This window comes from Mesocricetus auratus, unplaced genomic scaffold (genome assembly GCF_017639785.1).
Source record: "Mesocricetus auratus isolate SY011 unplaced genomic scaffold, BCM_Maur_2.0 Super-Scaffold_100022, whole genome shotgun sequence".
NCBI lineage: Eukaryota > Metazoa > Chordata > Mammalia > Rodentia > Cricetidae > Mesocricetus > Mesocricetus auratus.
In genome coordinates, this window is record NW_024429203.1 from 17,651,304 (window position 1) to 17,669,562 (window position 18,259).

The 18,259-nt window shown below is 38.1% G+C and overlaps 1 pseudogene; it reads right to left on the reverse strand.

Annotated features, from left to right (window-relative positions):
• Nucleotides 1-963: 963 nt before the first annotated feature.
• On the reverse strand, nt 964-16,650 carry LOC101840355 (annotated as a pseudogene).
• Between the last annotated feature and the right edge of the window lie 1,609 nt (nt 16,651-18,259).

The window sequence follows — 18,259 nt, forward strand, 5'->3', positions numbered from 1 at the left end:
ATTGTTCTAATGAGTTGATATGCTCCTTGGACTGGTCAGCCAAGTGTGATCCCAATATTTTCATACCATTGTCCCTAGAGGCTCTAAAGGCATCTATTTTGCCTTCTAGAAAAATTATCCAGTCTGCTAGATGGTTATTGTCTTTAGACACTGAGTGAATTGGTCCTGCTAATTTTGTAAGTTCCTCCTGGCTGGACTTTATCTTAGTCATAAATGCAGTGAACATTGAATTAAATGTATCTTATTAAGTTCTTAATTATCCGTTTTGGTGACTAAGTCCACTTTTTCCTGAAGATCCTGAAGTTTTGACTCTAATTTTTAATCATTTGTACAATTTGTCTATTATCTGTCTGTTTACTCAGTAGCTTCCAAGTGATTACGTGCATTCGTACACTAACCGTGAGCATGAGACAAAAATACATTTGAAATATATCATAATTATCTTTTAATACATATTCCATAACATTGGCAATGAGATCTCTAGTGTTCTGCAATGTTAAATTATCTGCCATGGTATAATTAAATGTTCTTACCACAAAGTATAAATACTGAATTGTAAAATCACTTCTAGTTGGTTTTGGTCAATGAGAAACATCATACCTGTAGTTACCAGGCCTGGCCAGAAGATGGCGTAGGTGTTCTGCCAAACATGGCTTCTCCGGGGAAGATCTACTGTTTCACTAAAAGAACCGGTGAATGCTTAGGGAACAGACTGGGGAGGTTGAGGAAAATGTGCCTATAAATAGCCGTGAAATCCTACGGATAGAAGGGCTGTGGGCGGTGGTCACACTTGTAGCAGCAGCAGCAACAAGTAGTGCGCCTGGAGCTTTGTGACAGGGCCAGCTGGGCTTTGTTCTGAATTCTGCATTGGCCTGAGGGGTTGCTCCCAGCCCAAAGCAACTCTCCCCAGGTGGTGGGGACACTCCAGAGAAGCAGTGGCTGTTAACATTTGCTCAGTGGCAACTAAGCCTGCAGGAGGGAGAAGCAGGCAAAAGTCGCAGTGGGTTTGGGGGTCCTTGATGGCGGGGGAGCAACTCTCCTGGCTGTAGCAGAAGCACCTGTGGCAATGGTGGATGTGTGCTGGTTGATACTATCCGGATGGTAGACGATCTTTGCGGTTCCTGTGTCTCTCAGGGCAAAGGAGGGCTGCCGATAGGCGTCCAAGCAGGGAGGGCAGGGACTGACATCCGCAGACGCCCTGTCAGCACTTTACCTGAATGCAGTGCAGCACAAGCGGGTCCAGAAACGGAGGCTCTGCACAGGCTGTGAACCTCCATTCTGCCAGCAACGGGAGGTGGGTCTGCACACCATGTTCCAAGGACTGATGTTCTTTGGCATGGCCGTGGCACAGTGTGCCAGACAGGGGGCAGCAGAGTAGCCTGGGGCTTGTCTCCCCAAGCCCGAGTTTTGGGGGCTGGGTAAACTCGTCTGACACCAAACGATGATGGCAATAATGCTGTCTGAAAAAGAGGTCTAATGTTTTTATACAATATACTTACAAGATGAACAGGGATAGAAGCTCTGGGAACGTGACTCGCTTCCAAGAGAGAGAGGTTTTCTTTTTATTTTCCTTAAATATCGCACCTGTGCCCATCCCATGTCCCCACCCATTTGTGCGTGGACAGTATTGTGGGCTCACCCCTACACCTCGGAGCTGGGCGAATGGAGGCAAAGGCCCCGTAGTTCAAACGGGGCCTGGAACTGGCGTTACAGAACACAGCTCAGCCTTGGGGCAGTTCTTTTGGCAGCATTAGCCGCGAGCAGCAGCGAGCATGCGGTCTTGCTATAGCCAAGGGACAAAGAAGTGTGGTCCGGAGCCACCTTTCTGGCAGGTCAGGGCGAATGCTCCTGCCTCCTTGGATGGAGGCGTGGATGCTGACACCAGCTGATGAGGAAATTATGGTATCTGAAAAGGAGGTCTAAAGTATTCATTGACTATAGAAGTTACTTACAGGGAGATAGGAGCTCTGGGAATGTGACTAGCTTCGAGAGATTTGCTTTCCCCTTGTCTTTTATTCTCATATGTCCCACGTACCCCTATCCACTCCCCAAAAGCTTATTGTGGGCTCACCCCTACATCGAACAATTTCTTGTATGAAATTGTACGGATTACCAAACTGATCACTACTACAGCAGATAGAAATTATATTCCAGGTAGGTCCTCAACCCCTTCCAAAATCTCATCCATACAAGAAACAAGAAAAGTTGTAATGTCCTGCATTGTAATGTTATTTGCCATATGTATAGAGGAATTCATCTTATTACCAGTTTATATACTACCAGAATACAAAGTTTCCCTTTGGCAATTTCCGGATTGGGTGTGGATTTTTATTTTCAGTAACTGTGTTTGGCCAGTAAGTGGCGCAGTCATACCACCAAACACAGTTCTGTTGCAGGTGCTCTAGGTGTTTTCCAGTGAAATCTGAAAAAAATTTACAGAAATTCAGCTGCAGGCTTTTATTAAACGGAAGGGAAAAGAGCCTTGCCTAGATTGCCTTGATCCACTGGGAGGAAGGGTCCAAGTTTGCTGAGTTCGCCAGGCTGCCAGTAAAGGAGACCATGGCTTCCAGAGAAATCTTGGGAGGCCGTGGAACCTTACTGGCAGGCGAACGCAGTGGCTTTTGGAATGCTCTTTCTGGTTGTGAGGGGGCAGGAATCGTGCCTTGCCGAGCTTTGGGAGCACACAAAGTGGTGAGGAACCGTTTGTTTGCTGGATGCTGCTCAGCAATGGGAGATCCCGTGTGTGTCTGGAGCTGGCAGGGCAAGCGATGCTCAGACTGAGGAAGAGCAGCCAGCTGCATGTGCAGGGGCTTCTGGAGCCGGGTTCTGATAACATTCCTCCATAGAAGGATATTCTCTCAGCCTAAATATACTCTGGAGGGCTTAGACTCTGCCCCAAATGATGTAACAAACTTTGATGATCCCCCATGGAAGGCCTCACTCTCCCTGAGGAGCGAGGAACCAGGGACCAGAAAGCCCATAGGGCCAGATTAAAACTAAACATGACCTGCAAAAGAACCAAAGAACAATGAACAAAACAAAACAATAAACATTCAATATAAGAACAAAAAGAACATAAAAAACAATGTCTTAAAGTGATTCCTAATTATACACTGCTATATTTGTAGACTAGAGTCTAGCATGATCATCCTTCAGAGAGGCTTCATACAGAAACTGATGGGAGTGGATACAGAGAACCACAACCAAACATGTGGAACCCTGCAGAAGAGGGAAAGATTGTAGGTGACAGAGGGGTCAAAATACCATATGATAAGGGCCCATGGAATCAACTACCCAGGCCTCATAGGGGCTTAAGACACTGAACAGAAAATCAGGGACCTATGACCTTTGCATATATGTATGTATAGATACATAAATATATGTGTGCATGTATAATATATGGACATATATGTGTGTATGTATGATACACACACACACATATATATATATATGTATATGTATGTATCTTCTTGTTCCTGTGGAACTACTAACAGTGGGAGAGGGGCTGTCTCTGATGCTTTTGCCTGCTTTCAGGACCTCTTTTCTCTTTCTGGGTTGTGTCATTCAGCGTTAATATGAGAGAATGAATGTTCCTAGTTTTACTATATCTTGATATACCATATTTGGTTGATATCCATGGGAGGACTGCACTTCTAAGAAGGGAAAGGTGGAGAAGCTCTGTGGGAGAGGGGATGTGGGGAGAAAGGACTCGGGGGAGAGGAGGGAGGGGAATTGTGGTCAAGATGCAGTATATGAGAGTAAAACAAACAAATAACTAAGTAAATCAATCAATAAATAAATAAAACCCACAAATTCAATGAATGCTTGTATACCTAGTGAAACTCTGTTAGAGAAAACTAATTTCTCTTTTATGAGTTATCAGTTGTAGATAAATTCTGAGTTAGGCATGGTGGCTTTTATCTACTTCTGTATGAGTTGGGACCCTACCTGGTAAAAATCTCATCAACGCCCTATTTCATGTTGCCACAGTCCATGAGTTCATACGGGAATTGGTTCTACTGTGCTTAGGACTTGTTTCATTGGTGTTCTCCCTTCTCTTTTTGATCTTAAAATATTTCTGACTTCTCTTCTGTAGGGTTTCCTGAGGCATGAGGGAAGACAATTGAATGAGACAGCCCAGTGTTCCAAGGTCTCTCAGTCTTTGCACCTTGTCCAGCTCTAAGTCACTGTATTCATTCACTGTTTATGGGTTCCAATGGGAGCATGTTGGCCAACAATTCAGTTGGCTATAACCCATCCTAGGAACTGCAGGTTTATTTGATATTAGATGCCCATTTGAGGCTCTGCTTCCCATTATATGGTGATTCTGTTTAGACTACCTTCACACACACACACACACACACACACACACACAAATGACCCTTAGTTTTAGAGTTCATCTCCATATTCTTTCCCTACTCCCTTTTCCCTTCACACTCCGTGTTTGACCCTTATATTCCAAAGGCCCCTCATTCAAACATAACAATCTATTCTATTTCCCTTTCCCGGGGTTATCAAATCCTGTCCCCAGTCCATTATTCAACCCCTAAATTCTGTGTTCATATTCAGTGTAGACTGCTAATAGAAGCTGTATCTTACCCTGATATATGCGTGAATAAAATCCTATGTGTCTTTGGGGCCCATGTTTCCTCCCTCAGGAAAATCAGCAGTCTACAGAATGGAAATACTTTTGCAATCTCCACATCCAATAAAGACCGCATAGTCAATGTATATAAATAATTTAAAAACCTAAATATCAAGACAGCAATACATTTTTTAAAAAAAGACTTAAGCTTGGCTGTGATGGTATATTGCGTTTATCCCAATACACAAAAGGCAGAGACAGGAAAATATCTGTGTGTTTGAGACCAGCCTGGTCTATGAAGTGAGCTCCAGGACAGCCAGAGTTACACAGAGAACTCTGTCCTCCCTCTCTGTTACTGGCTTTCTTGAGTTCAGCTCAGTGCTTAGCCGTGAGAGTCTGCCTCTTCTTCCATCAGTCACTGAATGAAGGTTCTGTTTCCCAGACTCTCTGGCCATGGGATTGTAGTCTGGCACTCCCCAGATCTAGACAGAAATCCCCTGTTAAATGTGTATCTGGCAAATATTTTCTTACATTCTGTGGTGTGTATCTACAATATTATAAGTTTATTTTATTTTATCTTATAGAAGGTTTATAATTTCCCGAGGCTCCATTTTCCAATATCTCTTATTTCCTGTACTAATAAAAGCATATTCAGAAATCCTTGTCTGTTTCTATAAATTGAACCATTCTCCCAATTATTTCTCTGAATTTTCATGATATCTAGTCTTAAGTTGAAGTCCTTGATCCATTTGATTTGGTGTTTATGTAAAAAGAAAGCTATTAATCTGTTTTATTCTTGTACATGTTACTGTTTAGTTTTACTAGCACTATGTGTTAAGGATAATTTTTCTCCATTGTGTATATTGGCACCATTTAGTTTTAGTTCTACAAACATCACTTTATGTCTTATAGTTTACTCCATTTTCCTGTTTATGTTTCTGTGACAACACTGTACTGTTATTTTAATATATTTTATTATGTCATATTATTATTACATATATATATGTATATATATAGTGTCCTGCCTGTATGTATGTCTACACTTCAGAAGAGGGCACCAGATCCCTTTATAGATGGTTGTGAGGCACAGTGTGGTTGCTGGGAATTCAATGCAGGCCCTCTGGAAGAGTAGCCAGTGTTCTTAAATACTGAGCCGTCTCTTTAGTCCCTATTATATCTTTAATATAACTTGAAGCTAAGTATGGGTTGCTGTCTTGTAGTATTTTGTTTTGGTTATTGTTTAAGATTTTAGTTTGTTTGTTTAATTATTTTAATCTAATTTTTAATATTTTCCTCTCTGTTTTTGAAGAATGGTTGAGGAATTTAGATAGGGATTGTATTACATTTGTGGACTGCCTTCCTAGGATGAGAATTTTGACCATATTAGTTGCTTTCATTCACGAACATGGGGAATCTTTCATCCTTTGATGTCTTTATTCATGTTTTAAACTTTTCATTGTAGAACTCTTTCATTTACTTGGTTAGGTTTATCTTAAGTTATTTTATTTTATTGGCTATTGAGAAAAGGATTTGTCTGCATTAGGGTTTCTATTGCTATGATGAAACACCATGACCAAAGACAGTTCATGGAAGTCAGAACAGGGAAGGAAGCTGAAGACAGGTACTGATGCAGAGGCTATGAAGGAGTGCTTCTTAGCAGAATGCTCCTCCCCTCAGGACTTGCTAAAGCTGTTGTTTTTTGTTTGTTTTTTTTCTTTTTTATAGAAGCCAAGCCCAACATCCCAGGGATTGTACCCCCCATAATGGGCTGGTACCTCCTCTATCAATTACTAAATAAGAAAATGACCTAAGCCAGAACTTATGGTGGCATTTTTGTTAAGTGAGGTTTCCTCCTTTCAGATAATTTTAGTTTGTGTCAAGTTGACACAAACCTGGCTAGCACAAAATTGATTTTCAGTGTTTTTCACTTGCATATGAGAAGACTATTGTTGGATTAGTTTTGTGTCTTGAAGCTTTATTGATACTGTTATTAGCTTTAAGTGTTTCTTTGTGGGCTCTTCAGATCATCTTCTCTGTGAAGCACCATCTGTGAACAAGTGTAGTTTTACGTCTTCATTTCCTATTTACATAAATTTTACTTTCATTTCCTTCTTGTCTTACCACTATTCCTCAAATTTTAAGGATTATATTAAACAGGAACCAAGAGAGTAGACACCCTTATCTCACTGAGGATTTGAATGGGAATGCTTTAAGATTTTTCTCCATTTAGCATGATGTTGGTTGTAGACCGGTCATATACAGACTTCACTATGTTGAGGCAAGGTCTATGCATCCTTTGCTATTTCATGACTTTTATCTTGTAAGTTTATTGTATTTACTTCAAAGGCTTTTTCTGTATTTCTGGAGGTCATATTCTGATTTCTATGTGTCATGATTACCTTTATTAATTTGCTGTATTCATCCATGTCTGAATCTTTGGAATGAGGACAAGTAAGTCCATAAAATAATCATTTCTATGTGATCTTTAACCTAGGTTTTAAAAATTGAAATTAGATTCTTCTCTCATATAACACACACTTCCCTCTACTCATATCTCTACCCACCTACTATTTTCCAGATCCATATCCTCTCCATTTATTTGGAAAAGAGTAGGCCTCCAATAAACTAGAGAAATACAGGACAAAACAAGATACAATAAGACAAGGCAAAAGCCCTCATATTGAGGCTGCACAAGGCAGCCAAAAAGGAGGAAAAGCATTTCAACAAAGGCAATAGATTGAGACACCTGTTCTCACTCAGGAGTTCCACAAAAACATCAAGATAATGGTTATAATAAATATGCATAGGACTTAGATTAGACTCTTGTAGGATTGTTGCTCACTACTTCAGTCTCTGAGTCCTATTTATTTGATTCAGTGGGCCACATTCTTCTGGTATTTTCCATCCCCTCTAACTCCTATAGTCCCCATATTTGATAGCTGAGGAACCCCAGGAACCTCTTCCATGGGGTTCATGGACCACCAAGGGCAGGAACCAGATGGAGACCTCCAATTTAGATTCTCTAACTTTGGAATGCCTGGTTGTGGGTCTTTCAGCACCTGTCCTCATTTTCTTTCTCAGGAAGTCTCTTTGATGACTAATGAACAAAATAATAATCTATGTATATAACAGAATATCATTATGAATCATTTCATTGATTTTTTCCCCAGTCATGTTTAGTTCTTCCCAAAGTCTCTGGTCTATCCAGTCTCTGGTTTCTGGTTATCCAGGCAGTAGAGAGCATGGACTCCCTCTTGAAGCCTAGGCCTCAAATTAGAACAAAAATTGATTGGCAATTCCAACAAGTTCTATGTGATGACTGCCCCAAGACAGCTTGCATGCAGGACAGATTGTAGGTAGAAGGATTTGTGCCTGGATTGGTATCCAGGTTTCTCTTTCCACAGCCTAAAGAATACCATCTCATGCCAAAGAGGCTATAAAGTACAAGGTGAAGGCCCAAAGTCTGCAATCCTTCTATGTTAATGAGTTGTATGGTAGTTGTCCTTGTCAATGGGTCAAGTTCAGAGAAAGAACTTTTGTCCTAGCATCAGCCTGGGTGGTTTAGGATCTCCTCAGCTATGGAGAATTTTTGCATCTACATTCTAAATGGATTGATTCTATCAATTTATGTGTTGTTGTTGCTATGTTTTTCTTAATTTTCTCATAATTCTGGCATTGCAAAACACTATCAATAGCAGTGCTCAAATTTTTCCATAATTACTACAGAAAGGAATGTTATGTTGTGTATTGTTGGAGACTTTCTTTGTTAATTATTGCTCTCTTCTGTTACAATAACTCTTCCCGCCAGCTGGGCTCACTGCCACAACAGCCCCAAATGAACACACAAAACTAATATTAATTATAATACCATTGGCCATTGGGTTGGGCTTCCTATTGGCTGGCTCTGTCTTAATTATTTACCAATTTCTGTTAATCTAAGTATTTCCACTTTGTCTTCTCTTACATGAGAAAGGTCTGGACCCCTTAATCCTTTGCATGCTACATCTTGACTGCTCTCTACCTACAGTTCCTAGAATCTTCCTTGTTTCCTAGTCCCACCTATCATCATGCCTCATTGACCACAGTGCTTTATTCATCAACCAATAAGAAAAACATATGTACAGAAGACAACCCCATCACTCTTCCAAACATTTTGTGTTGTTTTGTTTCTCTTCTTTCTATATTCTACTAAATGTCCCTTAAATTTTCTTCATTGAACTATATCCTACTCACAATCCTTTTGTTAAATGACCTCATAACTATTAAATAATTTTATTCATTATTTTCTAGTTTTTTAATCCTGCATTTAATAAAGGCATTTATTAGTCCATATTAGTCAAATTTGTTAAGACATTCTATATGGCCTAACATATTTAATCTAGTTGATATCCCATTACGTTCTTGAGAAGAAAATATTATTTGATGCAATATTCTGTTGTGTTGATATAATGTTTTCTAATTTTATTCTACTTGTATGAGTTTTTCATTTTTGGAAGTATTTTACTGATGATTCTATTCTTTTATTTCTTTTTCTGTATCCTCTCAGTTGAAACTTTTAAGTATTTCCCTGACATTTACATTTTCCAATATTTTTGCTTATATGTTCGCATGACTTTTGATAAATACATAATATCACTATGCAAATTCTCATTTTCAATTCATAGTCTTTGATTTTATGTCTACTTTGTCAGCTGTTTCTATAGTGTTTATGCTCCTGTTTGTTTTCACTTTCATTTTATATGAGTCTGTATAACTGAGGTTTGTCTCTTTTTCTCACAGTATAACACATCTTGATCCTGGTATTTGGATCACCCAATCTTTTCTATTTGAGGCATCAAGGGTATTCATGTTGTATGTTACTGACAGGTACAATATTTTACTGCTATTTATAGTTCACTATCTTTGGGTGGTTTGGCCTCATTTTATATCTTATAATTTAATAACCAGCATATTTTCCTGTGTCCATTAAACTTGGCAACAGCAATGCTCTAGTATATACAATGAATTTAAATACAATTTATAATTATTTTATTTTCAATATATGAAGAATAAATATGGACCAAATCCTGTCATATATCTATAAGCACTGGTACTTTCAGGTGAGATTTATATTGTTAGTTTACAGGGCTTTACTTTCTCTATTTTGTTTTCCTAAATTAATCACAAATATCTAATTAATTGTATACTTTATTATCTATGATTTATAATAAGTAAAGGCTTTGTAGAGAAATATTAACTAATTCTGCCTCATATATTGTATTCAGTATCCAAGTTTTGTATTTCCATAAATTTTCTTTAAAAAGTATAAAAAATGTTGACTTGGATTGTTAAATATTATTTTAATGACTTAAAGCATTTGATATATAAGTGCTATTTTCAAGAAACATTAAAAGCAAAATATATACATCATGTGAAAATTAATTTATAAGTCTTAGGAAAGAAATTCTATGTTTCAACTCTGGTATAATATCCATGAGTATTTAGTATCCTTGACTAAATCGGCAAACAAAAATAAAACAAATTAAAAATGATTTTGGAGAAGTATCGGGGGAAATTATAACTACAATATTACTATACTCCTTGTACAATTCTTATAAAATAACAAGAAGCCATTGGGCTTCTTCTGTGGAACAGGGATAATGTGGGAAACAAGAAAGAATCAAACAATGGATTTCTGTGAAGAAGGTGATTGGGTGATGGGAGTTTCATTTTCCCTCAACTATTAAGTATTATACACAATCCCAAAAGACCAGGGAAGGCATTGATTGAATCTCCAAGGCACTAAGGATGCATATAGGTCTAACATGTACAAGCCATCAATCACTTCAGTCCTTTTTCTTAAATTGGTCTTCAGGCACTTGAAAGACTTCACAAAAGCTTCTAGAGTATATTAAGAGTACATTATGAATAAAATTCATAAGAAACTGGAGTTTCACTTGGAAAATGTGAAAAAAAGAAAATTGTTTTGTTTTCCTCTTTTTGTTCTACTGGGTTAAGAAATGGCATTAGAATCCTGGGGCAATAATTGAGAAGGATGTCTGGGGTATGCATGAAAGTATCTGTGTTAAGCATTTTCATAGAATCAAAGCAATCAAAGACTCACTACCTGATATAGACTTTCTAAGACAGAAAGAGTGAGTAATAATTACAATGAGTCCACATTTTTCATCTTCAAATAGGGTAAGTTTTAAAATCTATTTATAGTAATACTTTAATTTTTATTCAATGTATTTGTAGAATTTTTCTTAATGTGCAAGATAGTATATATGTTAAATAATTCTTGGTGCTTAGAACAAGAAATGCATTGTTGAGGTGACCCAACGATAAAGCTAATTTATCTATGTCTGTTGTACATTTTTTTTGTTTTTGTGGCCATAGATGTGTATGTATGTATATATATTTCAACTTGGTCAATTCTCACCTGTTTTACGTTCCTATGGTGAACTTATACTATCCAAACAGCCAGTACACATTTAAGTTGCAGTGTCATTTTTTCATAATCTACCTCTCTATTACAGATTTAAAATTCCTCCTAATGGTGACTGATCAAGAGATTCTTAACTATTCTTAGATTCTGGATCTTTCGTTCTCTGTGGGAACAATGCTCATGACTTGCCCTCCGCAGAGGTCAGTACTAGGTTGTTATACCTTCCCTGTATATCCCAAATAGATAAGGAAACAAAGGATGAAAAGAGAGATGAGCAATTCTGTCTTGCCTAATTCCACTATCAGTTATGTAGATTACTTGTGATATTGTGGATGCTTGTGTGTGCATGTGTATGTGAGAAGGTATCATTTCTTATAACTCTGTAGACTAGGCTGACCTTACATTAAAAAAGGTCTAACTGCTTTTGTTTCCCAATTCTAGAATTAAAGGCAGGCATTATATTTATTTAGTAGGGAAGAATGCCACTTTATGTCATCTACGCATGTGGTACTGTGAATTTTTGCCAGAGTATTTTCTTGTGAAAACTTTTTGAATCATGATTCATGGTTTTTGAGCTATTTGGAATATGTGATATACAGTGTCTGTAAGAGTCCAATATAGTTTTCTTGCATGTCTCAATTCAGTCTTCCTAGTTAAGAAAGCTACACGTCCCCCCATGCAGATGGTGTTAGGAACTTCCTCAAATATTCTTTAATCCTTTATCTAGGATCTTGGTTCTGTGCTCTCTATGTTACATCATTTCTCTGATTAACTGTCCTTATTTCCATACCACATTGTTTTAGTTAGTAGGTTACTGCTGAGTTTTGAAATTTGTGAGTGTAATACAATTTTATTCTTTGTCAAGATTGTTTTGCATATTCATAGCCCTTTGCGATTCTTTTTTAATATTAAGATTAACAATCTGATGTGGCAAACACCCACAGCTAAACACTGAGCTGAACTCTGCAATCCAGTTGCAAAGAGGGAGGAGTGATGAGCAAGGGGTCAATACCAGGCTGGAGAAACCCATAGAAACAGGTGACCTGAACAAGGGTTTGCTCATGGACCCCAGACTGATAGCTGGGAAACCAGCACAGGACTGATTCAGCCCCTCTGAATGTGGGTGTCAGTTAGGAGGCGTGGGCTGTCTATGGGATCTCTAGTAGTGAAACAGTATTTATTCCTAGTGTACAAATGGACTTTAGGAGCTCATTCCCCATAGAAGTATACTCTCTCAGCCTAGACACATGGGAAAGGACATAAGCCCTGCCCCCAAATGATATGACAGACATTGATAATCCCCATGAAAGGCCTCACCCTCCCTGGGGAGCAGAAGTGGGATGGGAGGGTTGTTGGGGGACTTGGGAGGATGGCAGTGAGAGGGAAATGGTATTGAATTTTTTTATCATTTTTATTTTGATTTTAAATAGCTTGTTTTACATGTCAATCCCAGTTCCCTCTCCTTCCCCTCCTCCCGCACTCCCCTTCCCCCCCCACCCTCCCACACTATTGCCAAATCCTTCCACATAGGGGATATCTAGAGTCTGTCATTTCACTCTGGGTAGGGTTCAGGCACTCCCCTAAGAGTAAAGGCTGAGAGAGCATCCCTCTTTGTGCTATAGGCACACGATGACTGTTTGTATTCCAGGGATAGACCCTAATCCACAGCTCAGGGCCCCATAGGTTGCCCAGGCCTTCTCGCTGACACTCACATTTGGGGGGGTCCAGATCAGTTCCATGCTGGCCTCCCCACTGTCAGTCTGGGAGTCTTCATCCTGTGACTGATGGAAGCAGAGGCAAACACACAATTAATCACTGAACTGAACCCAAGGAACCCAGTGTCAGAGAGAGAGGAGTGATGAGCAAATTGGCAAAGAATGGGCTGGCAAAACCAGCAGAGACAGCTGATCTGAACAGGGGAGAGCTCTTGGTATTGATTTTTAATATAAGATTATAAGACTGTTTCTAATTTAAAGAACAAAAGACGTTTGTGTTTTTCTTCCACAAACTGTTCAGAATGTTGATTATTTCTTCAATATTTGCTTTTGTTTTTGGTGTATGTGTTTGGGGGTGCACAAGTGCAGGCAGGTTCACACGTGTTTAAGGGCTTGTGCAATCTGTACTTGCATGACTCTGAGATAAAGATACCAACCAGCTATGAACAAAAGATGTTTCTGTGTATTAGTGCATCAACCTCATTGAACAATGTTAGTCAGCTTTGGTGGTACACAGTTTAAGGTCTTTGGTTATGAAAAGTACAGTAATTCTTCAAGTTTTTGGTATGTGGACTTATTAAGTTACTCATTTTATTTTTATAGTTAGAAAATGTAATGATACATTAGTGTCCTACAGGTCAGTGGTAGAGTTCTCACTAGGTCACATGAGGCCCTGGATTTAATCCTATCATGTAGCAATTATAACAATTCTACTAAGAAATATTTGAAGAATTTCATTCAGAGATTTTTATTGAGATAATAGAAGAGGTTAAAATGGAATGGAAATATACTCTCTTTAAAACAGCATTAAATTAAAATGATTTTTTGCACTCCACAAATCTGTACAACTGGATTAAACATTACCTTCCCTCCTTTAATATACATAAGTGATAATTACCCCTTAGGTGTGATGAACAGTTTGTCTCTGCCTTGGACAAGTCTAGATTGCTCTGCAGTTTTATATCACATCTGTAGGTTTGCTTCCATGAGATCCTTTTTTTACTATATAGTTTGATCACATACACTTGGGCGTTTCTTCTTCATGCTTGCCTAAGTTTGTTACCTGTTCAGATAAATAACACTCTAATAAAAGATTTTTAAAAACAATTAATGATGAAAATAAGGATATATGCATGAGTGTATAAATATTATATACAGGTATATAATATAAGCACTATAACAAATTTTTTATGAAATGGGAAGTTTATAATGGTCATGTGCTTATATAAATAAATATGGCTAGTACTCTATTATTCCTCCTTATTTTTTTGTGGTACTCAGGTTTTCCCCTGAGAATTAACACTTATTCAGCAAGTACTCAGCACAAATATTTTCCATCAGCTTTTTTCTTATGTAGTTTGCTAAATTACTCATGCTGGCCTTGACCTGCTGAGGGCTTGCTCCTTAAAGCATGAATACCCAGACCTTTTGATGATTATTCTCTCCACCGATCTCTTATCATGACTATATTTAAATAAATTCCTGGCTTCCTTTACAGCCTCAGGTCTTAAGTGAGGTCTTATTATTTTAAAATTGCACAAGTATGGACAAGAAAAAAAGTGAAAAGTACACAATCTTGTGTACTTTTGTGTTTGTTTTGACTTGACTAGTCCTGAGATACCTCACTACAGCAAATACTGGCAAATTGCTATTCTTCAGAAGTGTACAGAGTCATCTCAGCTAATGTTATAGGCATCTATATGGACCATGGTTTTGGCTTATGATACTACATTGATATGTGATATGGAATCATTCCCCTTAGATAGAGAGAGATTTCCTTTTAAAATGCACAGGATATTTTTGGTTGTGAGTCTAGCCTTTAATGGCATCCTGAGTAAGGAGACCCAGACCCAAAAAGATAAACACCATATGTCCCAGAGGACACTGGGAGAACAAGGGCCATAAAGTTCATATAAACGCACAGATACAGAAGTTTATGGGTCTGCATTAGGGTCTCTGAATGTGTATGACAGATTTCAGTTTGTATTTCTATGGGAATCCTGAGTTTGTGAACAAGTGGTTCTATGATCCTTGCACCTTCTCTTGGGCTCTTTTCATTTTTTGTTCATATGCCTAGTCCTGATTCATTGTGATGGTTTCTGTTTTATATTATTAATTTTATTTTGTAATGTTTTGTTACTATCAAGAGGCTGTTCTTTACTAATGAGAGACAGAAAATGAGTGGAAATAAATGGAGACGGAGGTAGGAATAAAGAGAGGGGTAACTGTAGTGCAGGCATATTGTGTGAGAAAGAATCAGTGAAAGGAAACCAATAAAAATAAATGTATTAGTATCTATAAAAATCATGCACTCCTGGACACTTGTAAATGCAGGTATTTTAGTATGGATACAGCATTGATGGGGATTTTAATTTTGTAGATGAAATAAACTTCCTATTGCAAAACACTGATCATACATAAAGCCTGGAACCATTATGAAATCCTACACTTTCCTTAATCTATGGATTACCAATAAATAACAGTTGAAAGGAACATGTTGCTTCCCAATGGACAAAATACAGAAAAAGGCAGAATCAGTAGTTTGAATTATACATTCAAAGAAACTACTTCAAAGTGAGACTCCCCCCACATAGAGTGGAAACTGGCATTCTAGTGTTACTTCAGTTGATCATTTGAGGAACTGTTTTAAATCATGATAAGAAGAAAGATAAGTTTGTAATTAATTTGGGGTTTCATTGGCATTATTTTTAAATAAGAAATAGATGATAAAATGGTAGATACAACAAAAATGAAGATGGCAAATTCCCAAAATATTAAACAAAATATGGAAGACTCAAATTTATATTCATGATACAAAAGAAAACCTAAATTTCATAATTATTCAAAGGGTTTCTACCTCCTCAAAACAGGAAAGGCAGAATATAGTCAAGCAAAGTAAAACAACAAAGGTAAAATCTACAGCTGAAATATTGTCCATAAACAGAAAATATTTGTGTGCCAAAATATGAGGTATAAAAACAAGCATGTCCAGTCAAAATCCTGCTGCTTAGGGTTTTCCTAAGGGCAAATTTAATATCTCTGTTCCTCAAGCTGTAGATTAAGGGATTCAACATAGGAACCACATTTGTATAAGTGAAAGAAGAGATTTTTGCTTCATTAATAGACCCAGCTGAGGAGGGTTTGAAATACACAAATGCACCTGAAACAAAGAACAGAAAAACAGCAAAGATATGGGAGCTGCAGGTGCTAAAGGCTTTGGACCTGCCCTCAGAGGAACTGATGTGTAAGATGCTAAAAAGGATGAAACCATACGAGACAAAGATAGTTGATGTAGGAACAATGGTGTTGATGCTTGCAAAAACAAAAATTACAAGCTTGTTAACATAGATGCTCGTGCAGGAGAGCTGGAGCAAAGGAGGAATATCACAGAAGTAGTGGTTGATGGTGTTGGCATCACAGAAGGTCAGTCTCAGCACGCATGCAGTGTGAGCCACAGCAGTGGAAAATGCAATAAAGTAGGAACCAAGCACAAGGTTCAAACATAACTGAGGAGACATAAAAACATTATACAACAGTGGATTACAGATGGCCATTTAGCGATCATAGGCCATTGAAGTCAACACATAACACTCAGAAATAACAAAGAAGCAAAAGAAAAAGACTTGGGCCATACATTCCAAATAAGAAATTATATTCTTCCTTAATATAAAGTTCATCAGCATTTGGGGAGTGAACACAGAACAATAACAAAGATCTACAAAGGACAAGTTAAAGAGAAAGAAATACATAGGGGTGTGGAGGTTGGAATTCAGCACAATTACTATGATCAAGCTCAAATTTCCCAATGCAGTGACCAGATACATTGCTAGGAACACAAAGAACAAGGGCATTTGGAGTTCAGGCCGGTCTGATAATCCTTCCAGGATGAATTCAGTCACCAAGGAGACATTTACCAACTCCATCCTTCTGTAAGGGAATCTGTGGACACAGAAAGTAAAGCTGCATCAGATGATGATCCACACTAGTCATGGGTCCTTCCTGCCTATGAGATGTATGAACGAAATGTTTCTTCTAGCCCAGACTCATCACATAGAATCAACTGGTTCAGCCACAGAAAATGATCAGAGAGGAGAAAGCCAGTGGTATAAATGTTAGTATCATTTATTAAAAAGGAGAATGCACTGAGGAGGATTCAACATTCCACAACTTCCTGTCTTTCTTCAGGAGATTTCTCCCTTCAACAATAAAATTAGAAGCAGATGCCTGGAAAGTACAGTGCACGTTGGTGATGCAGATTCGCATTTGCTGTGGTCTGAACAAAAAACATGTGCCTCAACTAAACTAAATGAACAAGATCGTGGCAGGGAGAAAAGGTTTCCTGTTCTCATGTCACAATGTCAGGCATCTGGAAGACTTGAGTTGTGACCAAGCAGGAGAACTGTAGTGGAGATGTTGCAGTTTCGTTGGCTATTAACACTTCTTAGTCCTCTCTGATCCCCCTGAATGCTTTATACTGCAAGTTTTACTTGAGTCTCATTTAGCACAGAGAAAGGAAGAGAGGTGCTGAAGTTCATTATATCTTAAGAGAGATTTAAAGGGTATGTATTCAGAAGGGAGCAGAGGTGGGGAGGATCACTGAGGAGTTGGAAAAGAATAAGCTGCAATTTGAATATTATATGAAATATATTTTTAACAAAATAAAAAGTAAAGCAAACATTCAGGTAAAGATAGAGAGAAATAATTCTGTTACACTACCTGAAATTCATATACTCACAAATTTTACTTGTAGCCTTGAAGCTTAATGACTTTCCCATTTATTTCTGTTCATATGTACAAATAATTCAGATTCAATGGTTTCAAATATTTCACTTCAAAGAAGATATACACAAGATTTGATTTTCTCAGGCCAATTTCTGAATTGCAGAACTTACTTGTGTTTAAGACTTCGAGTCTTCCTGGAGGCAGAGAAACACCTTTTAACTACAGGATGTGTATGTTTATATGCAGGGTAGAAAACATCCAGGCTCTTCCTCAGAGGAGAACATTTATATTGAAGAAGGAGCTGAGGAAATTGTGCAACACCCTAGATCATGATCCTGATTTCCTGAGGGACCCACAATTATACTCACCTTTTGCATTTCCTCTAGAGAAAGTCCATCCCCAGTGAAGAGAGAAATAGACTCTGGCCTCCACAATTACCTTTTTTTAAATAATTTTTTATTTAACATTTTACATGTTACTCCCAATTTCCCCTCTCTCCCCCCTCCTCCCCTCAAATTCCATTAGCACCCCACTCCATCCCCCTCTGCTCCCCAGGTTGAGATGTGAAAGGAAATCTGAGTTTGAGTTTCTCTTTCTCTTGCTTCCTGCAGTTAAGTTATAATTATCCAAAGTTCTGTTGTCTACTTACTCAGGTCTGAGTCTGAAAGTTACAGAGTATTTTCGCAAGTCACCTCGAGTGCTGTGCTACCAGCATCATGAAAGTTGATACTTAAAAAGTATATTCCTGAACAAGAAGTAAGGAAATAGAAAATCTGAATTTTAGAGAGCGCACAGGGTCATGCATGAAAA